The 8,569-nt window shown below is 59.6% G+C and overlaps 2 non-coding genes and 1 pseudogene across 2 annotated transcripts in view; all 3 read left to right on the forward strand.

The window, feature by feature from the left end:
- The first annotated feature begins 2,432 nt into the window (after nucleotides 1-2,432).
- Nucleotides 2,433-4,791, forward strand: LOC145273567 (small subunit ribosomal RNA; annotated as a pseudogene).
- Nucleotides 4,792-5,186: 395 nt separating this feature from the next.
- LOC145273383 (5.8S ribosomal RNA) lies at nucleotides 5,187-5,345 on the forward strand. The gene has a single exon (XR_013866376.1). It is a non-coding gene; the product is annotated as a 5.8S ribosomal RNA (ribosomal RNA).
- Nucleotides 5,346-5,940: 595 nt separating this feature from the next.
- The window catches only part of LOC145273248 (large subunit ribosomal RNA), a 5,728-nt gene continuing 3,099 nt past the window's right edge, over nucleotides 5,941-8,569 (forward strand). Inside the window, exon 1 of the ribosomal RNA XR_013866273.1 lies at nucleotides 5,941-8,569. This exon is cut by the window's right edge and continues 3,099 nt beyond it. This is a non-coding gene — a ribosomal RNA (large subunit ribosomal RNA).

Consider the following 8,569-nt stretch of genomic DNA (forward strand, 5'->3'; position numbering starts at 1 on the left):
TCTTTGCCTCGTGGTGGTCCGGAACGTCTCTACGGGCTTGTCGCAAAGGCGTCAGAAAGTGGCATCTCCGCCGCCTAGGGCTGTCACCGTTATCGCTGTCGCCGCGCTCCAACTTGTTTTGATCCGCCGCCTTCGTTCCTGCCAACCGTGCGCCCGCTCATCGTCGTTAGGTTATAATACGTGGTACGTGTGTGTGCTTCTCCGTGGACCTAGGGCTGCTCGACGTGTCGAACGATATGTTGGAACAACTAACGGCTCCTTTTCCTGGTTCCATAGTCGTCGTGGTACCCGCGTCGTCAGCCATATCTATGTCCACCATGTTTAGCCGATACGTTTGCTGCAGCTTCTGCTTCCGCCTCAGCGTTCGCCGCTCTCAGCCGCCGCTGTTGTTGCTGCCGTTCTGCCATTCAACCACTACCTGCGAATCTTTCGATGATCGGCCGAACGACCCATCGCTGTGCGACCGATAAATCCTCCGGATTAGGGAGAAACGCCGCCGCTCTCTGCCGCCGTCGAACGGAAAAACGTACATTGTAACGAACGAACGAACGAACGAACGAATTAACGAACGAGCGAACAAACAAACAAAAATAGCCGCGGGGGATGCACTATGTAGATCCTGATCCCCTTGTAACCATACGTACGTTGTTCGATGCTCTCCCGTCCTGGAAGTCGCCGCAGCAAACAGGAGGATGAGCAGCAGCAGGCGCCGCCGCCGTAACCGCCGCCTGCCTGCCGCCTCCTACTCCTGTCAGCGTCCGATCTCACAGCCGTGTGAACGTTCGCTGACACCCGATTTCTTTCCGTCTGGCAAAACCTTGGACGTCCCGCTCGCGGTACACGTGCTGCAGCGACTTCTCGTCCGACAACGCATAAGCGTCGACGTCTGCCGCCGCATCTTCTGATACGTGGACGGTGATAGCGCTAGTCCCTTCTTGGCCCACCTCCACCTTTGTTAGCGCCAAAGAAGATCGATCGAGCAGTCGTGGTCGCAGTCGATTAACCCGTTTTCACCGTCCGCAGTTCCCAAGCCGCCGATCAAGTCGTTGCTCTTCTTGTTCGTTCTTCCCATACCGTCGATTTGCACGGCTGCCGGATGAGCCATCCTCTGTCCGGCGAAGCGCTCACGTCAGTGATCGATACTTGCACCGACAGTCCTCCCGCTCGCGACTCGGTGCTCGAATCGGACTCGTTCGTTTTTATCTCGATGCGATTGTGAAAAGGGGGACCGGTCGTCAATGTCGTGTGTGTCGACGATGTTGTTCGCCCGGTCCGCCGCGTTGTTGTCGTTTTTTTTTTTTTTTTTTTTTTTCCCCTAACGTTCGCCGTCGCACGGACGAAAGGGTGAGAAAAAAAAAAAAAAGCTCGAAAAAGCCGCCCAAAAAAATCGGACCGAGGAGCCGCTTGCGAGAACGCGCCATGTGCACGTTGTCTCTCCTCGGTTTTCCGAGCACGAACACGACGCCGGTCGGTCGGTCGGTCGACGAAGGCGACGACGAAGGTGACGGGAAAATTTACGCCGCCGCTGCCCTGGTCCAGCTCCTCCCCGATGACGGCTGTGATGTTGACGTTGACGTTGGCGACGACGACGACGACGACGGAGACGACGACGACGACGAGACGGCATCGATGGCGACCACGATGACGACGACCTCGACGAGTTCAGTCTGCACCTTGACCTCCGATGTCCGTGTGCACTGCCGTCGTGCTGTTTGTCGTTTGTCGTATGTATCGCTGTCAAGGGTGCCGTTGTCGTTGTTGTTGTCGACGTTGTTGCTTGCTCTCTCGTCTCGGTCGGTTGGTACGTTGATGACGACGACGACGACGAAGACGACGACGACGACGACGATACGGCATCGATGGCGACCACGATGACGACGACCTCGACGATTCCAGTCTGCACCTTGACCTCCGATGTCCGTGTGCACTGCCGTCGTGCTGTTTGTCGTTTGTCGTATGTATCGCTGTCAAGGGTGCCGTTGTCGATGTTGTTGTTGTCGACGCTGTCGTCTGTTCTCTCTTCTCGGCCGGCTGGTGACGTGGACGTTGACGACGACGACGACGAGACGGAATCGATGGCGACCACGATGACGACGACCTCGGCGAGTTCAGTCTGCACCTTGACCCTCGATGTCCGTGTGCACTGCCGTCGTGCTGCTTGTCGTTTGTCGTATGTATCGCTGTCAAGGGTGCCGTTGTCGTTGTTGTTGTCCGACGTTGGTCGCTTTCGTTCTTTGAGTCTCGGTCTCGGTCCAAGTCAGGGGAGAAACCAAAAAAGAGGCCATCAGCGCGGGCAGCGCGCTTCTTCTGACGGCGAAACCCCCTCGAAAAATAAATAAACACGTGCCCGTCGTTGTAGTTGTCTGTCTTATGTCGGTCGGTCGGTCGGTCGGTCTGTCGTTCTGTCGAAACAAAGTCCCAAATTCCAACGATACCTGGTTGATCCTGCCAGTAGTCATATGCTTGTCTCAAAGCTTAAGCCATGCAAGTGTAAGTTCACGCCACGCATTAGAACGGGCGAAACCGCGAATGGCTCAGGAACCGGACCTAATCCTCGGGACCGTATTCCTCCTCGGAGGCGATGGATAACTGTGGCAATTCTAGAGCTAATACATGTGACACAGGCGCGATCGGTCGGCGCGCCGTCGTCGCCACGCCTCGCGCGCTGGCACCCGCGTCGGCCGTTCCGGGTCGCGGCGCTACATATTAGACTGAGACCGATGCGCGTCATTCCGTCCTCCCGTCGTCGGCGTTCCCGCTCGCGGGTCCGTTCGGTGGCGGGGCTCATAGGGCGGCGCGCTCGCTTTGGTGACTCTGGATAACTCACTGGTCGATCGCACGAGCTTTCACGCCCGGCGACGGGTCTCTCGAGGGTCCGCCCTATCAACTGTCGACGGTCGGTTAAGTGCCTACCGTGGTTACTACGGGTAACGGGGAATCGGGGTTCGATTCCGAGAGGGAGCATGCGAAACGGCTACCACATCCAAGGAAGGCAGCAGGCGCGCAAATTACCCACTCCCGGCACGGGGAGGTAGTGACGAAAAATAACGACGCGGGACTCTGTCGAGGCCCCGCGATCGGAATGAGTACACTTCAAATCCGTTAACGAGGACCAACCGGAGGGCAAGTCTGGTGCCAGCAGCCGCGGTAATTCCAGCTCCGGTAGCGTATATTAAAGTTGTTGCGGTTAAAAAGCTCGTAGTCCGAACTCGGGTTCGTGGTCGCGCAAGCGGCCCCGGGGCGGCGGCGCCATCGTCCGTCGTTGACTTTGGTCGTCCGTTCGCATTCCCGGCCCTTTCCGCCGGTGTCAACCGCTAGCATACCCGCCACGCGGTCCTGCCGGCGAGGTGGACGAGGAGGTCGTGATCGGGATCCGGGAAAAAAAAACAAGTGGTCGTCGGTTCGGTTCCGGGAGTAGTCTAACGGGGGGTGCTACGTGTGTGTGTTTGGTGCTTCATTCGCATCCCGCACTCTGACCCCCGCGCTTCTCTCCCTCTCCCTTTCCGCGCGTTCCTCTTTTTTTTGAACCCCCCGGTCCGCTCCGAGTCCCTGCTTCGTGTCTTGTCTGCGCGCGTGTTGCGGTCGGCGGTTTCTCCTCCAAGGGTGCTCTTAACCGAGTGTCCGCGGCGGCCGGTACGTTCACTTTGAAAAAATTAGAGTGCTCAGAGCGGGCTGTTCAAGCTTGCATACGATAAGCATGGAATGATGGAAGAGGGCCTCGTCTACGTCTGTCGGTCTCCGTCTACGGCGAGGCAATGATCGAAGGGAGCGTCGGGGCCACTCGTATTGCGACGTTAGAGGTGAAATTCTTGGATCGTCGCAAGACGAACTGCAGCGATGGCGTGTGGCAAGCACGTTTTCCTCGATCAAGAGCGAAAGTCGGAGGTTCGAAGACGATCAGATACCGTCGTAGTTCCGACCGTAAACGATGCCGACCGGCGATCCGCCGGCGTTCGCTTCCATGACCCGGCGGGTAGCCTGCGGAAACCAGAGTTCGGTTCCGGGGGAGTATGGTTGCAAAGCTGAAACTTAAAGGAATTGACGGAAGGGCACCACCAGGAGTGGAGCCTGCGGCTTAATTTGACTCAACACGGGAAAACTCACCCGGACCGGACACCGGTAGGATTGACAGATCGATAGCTCTTTCTCGATTCGGTGGGTGGTGGTGCATGGCCGTTCTTAGTTGGTGGAGCGATCCGTCCTGGTTGATTCCGATAACGAACGAGACTCCGGCCTGCTAACTAGTGCGCCGATGTCAGGATTTTTACGGCGGGCTCGGCGTCCTCCGTGGCGCTCGGGTCCGGGTCGGTTTTCTCACGCACTTCTTAGAGGGGACGGGTGGCAGAAAGCCACACGAGGCGGAGCGATAACAGGTCTGTGATGCCCTTAGATGTCCGGGGCCGCACGCGCGCTACACTGGAGGTATCAGCGGGGACTTCGCCCCGGCCCGAGAGGTTGGGAAACCTCTGAACCACCTCCCGTGATAGGGATCGGGGCCTGTAACCAACCCCGTGAACGAGGAATTCCCGGTAGGCGCGGGTCAACAGCCCGCGTCGATCACGTCCCTGCCCTTTGTACACACCGCCCGTCGCTACTACCGATCGAACGTCCGGTGAGGTCCTCGATCTGGCCGACGACGCCGCCGGGGCAGTGCGCGACGTGTCCGTCACGACACTCGTGCATCTACGCCTCGGCGTTCGATGCCTGGAGAAGACGACCGAACCCCGATCGTTTAGAGGAAGTAAAAGTCGTAACAAGGTTTCCGTAGGTGAACCTGCGGAAGGATCATTACCGTTTTCCCGTTCGAGACTGGTTTGTTGTTTTCCGGCCTACCTCCTCTGTCTGTCGGCGTCAACGCCTCGAATGCGCGCAAACAAACCTATAAAAGGCGGAGCGAGAGATAGATTTGTGGTGACGCGGAGGTTTTTAAAGCCCCAGCTCTTCTTGCTTGCTTCCGCGTCTTACCACCTGTTTGTTTTTTCGCCCACCGCAAGTGATGGCCGCTTCTTCTTTGCCTTGTCGCCGCTTTATCGTTTTTTTGTTTTTTGCAGCCGCTGTGCCACCGCCGCTAGCTAAAAACAAACTACTCGCGACATTGCAATGCCGTCACGCCTCCTCGCACAGACCTCCTCGCACACTACTAAATCTATATAAACAAAAACTAATATAAAAAAACCCAAGTGCTGAACCCTGGACGGGGGATCACTCGGCTCGTCCGTCGATGAAGAGCGCGGCCAGCCGCGAGAACTGATGCGAATTGCAGGACTCAGTGAACATCGACACCTCGAAACGCACATTGCGGCCCCGAGATCCCTTGTCTCGGGGCCACGTCCGGTCGAGAGGCGGAACGTTACATGTCTTTCTCCGTTAACGAAACGACATCTTGCCGTCCCCGTGCCCGCCCGGTCCTCGGCACGGTGGTAACCGGGACGTCGCAGGAGCGAGTGACGAGGGGGAAGAAAAATAAAAAAAGAATTGACTCCTTTCAATGTCTTTTTTTTTTTTAAAACCCTCTCCGGCCTCCTCCTTCGTCTCCCGCTGGCAGACCGCGGAGTCTTTTTCCCTTTTCGACCGCGTGAAGAAACACTGTGGAGGAGGAGCAGGAGGAGTCTGTCCGAAAGCAGCCGAAGGGAGAACAAAACAAAAAAAAAAGCACCGACCTAACCGACTGCCGACGTAAGCGCCGCCTGCTCGTCTCGCTCTCTGCCTCATGAAGGTGTCTCTCAGCGACGCCTCGAGCAGCGCGACGAGCACGGCCGTCGCACCGTAAAAAGGTGGCCGCGTCGTAGGCAACGTCGGATGGGGAGGACCCAGGCTTTTTTTTAATTGTTGGCTTCTTCATTTTCGGTCGGACGGGCGCTATATCGGCCAGCCGTCGTCACACGGAGGGTACCGATCGAGATTCCTCTCCTCCAAACACCACACTCTACTAAAAACCGCCGCCCTCGGCTCGGACGAGACGACCCGCTGAACTTAAGCATATCGCTAAGCGGAGGAAAAGAACCAACCGGGATTCCCTTAGTAACGGCGAGTGAACCGGGAGAAGCCCAACGCCGAATCCCGTCGCAAGTAAAAGGCTTCGGGACGTGTGGCGCATGGGTCGAAGGCAGCCGTTCGTTTTCGTCTCGCATAGTTCGGAGTTCCCTCGATCGGGGCCGCCCGCGGCGGGTGCCAGGCCCATTCGGTGCGGACGGCGAGCGACGGCCTTCGATCCGAGAGTCGGGTTGCTTGGGAACGCAGCCCAAATCGGGTGGTAAGCTCCATCCAAGGCTAAATACCGGGACGAGTCCGATAGTCGACAAGTACCGTGAGGAAAGTTGAAAAGAACTTTGGAGAGAGAGTTCAAGAGAACGTGAAACCGCCCAGGGGTAAACGGGTGGGACCGCTCACCGCGATCGCGGGGGGACTCAGTCCGGTGCTGCCTAGGCTCGAGCCCAAACTCGATGTGTGTTCTTGAAAGAGAGGCCGTCGCGGCACAGGTCGTCGTTCGTCGTGTCCGCGGGGGACTCGTTCCCCGCGGTTCCAGCTTTTGTGCCCGCGTCGCCGACGAAGGAGACGGGCCGCGTGGATAGCGGGAAGGGAAACGTGGTGACGACCGTGGCGTCGGTAGGTGGCTGCGTCGGTTGGCTGCGACGGATGGGACTCGTCCTCTCGATCGCTGCTGCCGCCGGGCCCTAACCCGCCGCATCCGTCGCCGCCGCTTCTTCTTTCCTCCTGCTCCCTCCGCGCGCGACTCCGCTGCACCCGTCCCCTTCATCATCGCTCGGCGTAATCATGGCGCGGGCGCTTCGGCGCGACCTCCGCGCGGCCGGCACCGGACGCACTTCCCCTCCGGTCCGTCGTCGCGACCCGTTCCCGGCGTGCAGGTCGAACACGCGGGTTTTTTTCCGTAGGCGGCAGGCGTTTCATCACCCTGAAAACCCCCGTCTTCCCACCTTGTGAAGTCGGGGGCCACCGGCCGTCGGGCCCGCGAACGTAACTGCCCCTTTCTGCCGGGAACGGAGGAAATCTGACACGATCCGTTACACGTGGCGAGCCGGTCCGTTTTGATCCCGCCGGAAGTCGCGTGCGGGCGACGCACTCTGTGTGTCGCTCCTAGGCGCCCCACCGTCTCGGGCGCGTGCGCGATGAGAGGCGGGATAGGACTGGCGCGGCCTCGCCGTCACGCACCTCGCCGACGTTTCGGGTTCTTGTCGGGGGCAACCCCGCCCGCGCCCGTTTCCGTTTCCGGAGAGGTCGCTCGGCGACGCTTTTTTACTCGAGCCGCCCGCCACCCCGGGTCAGCGACGTGCATCGGCAACCCACCCGACCCGTCTTGAAACACGGACCGAGGAGTCCTGGCCGTTCGCGAGTCGTAGGGGCCACCTCTGACTAACCCCGAAGGCGAAGCGAAAGCGAGAGAGCGTGTAGGAGGGCGTCGATCGGGAGAGGTGTCTGGCAAAGTCGTCCGGGGGTCGTCGGGGGGTGTCGTCGGTCTCGTGCCGTCGTCTTCTCCTCGCCTCACCCGCCTCCGAGCCGTGCCCGATCCCGCCGGCGCGGCGTTTTCGGCCTTCCGCCGTCGCTGCTGCGGTGCCCGCAACTTTTCCTTTTTCTCTCTTCCCGAGAGAGATAGGAGAGGGAAGGCTCGTGGCTGACGTGCGGTTGTTTTTCCCTCCTCCCCGAGAGGGGACCGGCGCATCATCCAAAAAGGGGAATTGCCGGGCGCCAGCTTCCATATCCTCCTTCCGCCCATCGGTGAGATCCCGCGGCTTGAACTAGTCCTATTTTGTCGTCGAGTTTAGGCGCTGCGCGCGGCGCATCACCCCGGGTCGGTTTCCCCTTTTTTCCGAGTACGACTCGGCCGACTCTGGCGTAGCGAGCGACCAGGGACCCGAAAGATGGCGATCCACGCCCGGTCGGGATGAAGCCAGAGGAAACTCTGGTGGAAGTCCGAAGCGCCTCTGACGTGCAAATCGATCGTCGGAACGGGTGTAGGGGCGAAAGACCAATCGAGCCGTCTAGTAGCTGGTTCCCTCCGAAGTTTCCCTCAGGATAGCTGGCGCTCGATCGTCGCAATTCCATCCGGTAAAGCGAACGATTGGAGGCCCCGGGGCCGTTCACGGCCTCGACCTACTCTCGAACTCGGAACGGGTGGAACGGGCCGACTCTCCCGAACGACGGAGCCGACCCATCCGGCCGCCGCCGCCAGCACGCTTCGCTGGGCGGTTGGTCACCTCGAATGCGAGTGCCAAGTGGGGCCACTTTTGGTAAGCAGAACTGGCGCTGTGGGATGAACAAACGTCCGGCTAAGGTGCCTAACGCGACGCCCATGAGATCCCCGAAAGGGTGTCGGTCGATATAGACAGCAGGACGGTGGCCACGGAAGTCGGAATCCGCTAAGGAGTGTGTAACAACTCACCTGCCGAATCGACCGGCCCCGAAAATGGATGGCGCTGGAGCGACGGACCGATGCCGGACCGTCGCGGCGAGGAGCGATGAACTTTCGCGCCGAAACGATGCCGCGACGAGTAGGAGGGCGCCGCGGCGAGCACGGAAGCCTAGGGCGCGAGCCCGGGTGGAGCCGACCGCG

The sequence above is a fragment of the Euprymna scolopes genome, unplaced genomic scaffold, assembly GCF_053919585.1.
Source record: "Euprymna scolopes isolate OS-2025 unplaced genomic scaffold, ASM5391958v1 sca1, whole genome shotgun sequence".
Taxonomy (NCBI): domain Eukaryota; kingdom Metazoa; phylum Mollusca; class Cephalopoda; order Sepiida; family Sepiolidae; genus Euprymna; species Euprymna scolopes.